Here is a 238-nt window from a genome sequence, read left to right as displayed (position 1 = left end):
AGGGCAGGGGGAAAAGGAGGGTGAGCTGGTTGTGGTGTCCTGGTGGGACTGGGAGCGTGGTGGGTGAAGGGTTTCTGTTGCCTCAGGACCTCCCCGGGGGCTGGGGGGTGCTGAGGGGTCCCTCCTCCATGAAGGGGGGACCCAAAAGTAACCCCCTTGTCTGGTGTTCAGAGGAGAGCCTCCCACGGCCCCCGGGAGGGAATGTCCCCGGGGGGTGCTGACGGGTCCCGTGTCCCAG

The sequence above is a fragment of the Merops nubicus genome, unplaced genomic scaffold, assembly GCF_000691845.1.
Source record: "Merops nubicus isolate BGI_N331 unplaced genomic scaffold, ASM69184v1 scaffold17757, whole genome shotgun sequence".
In the NCBI taxonomy this organism is placed as follows: domain Eukaryota; kingdom Metazoa; phylum Chordata; class Aves; order Coraciiformes; family Meropidae; genus Merops; species Merops nubicus.
This window is presented reverse-complemented; position numbering follows the sequence as displayed.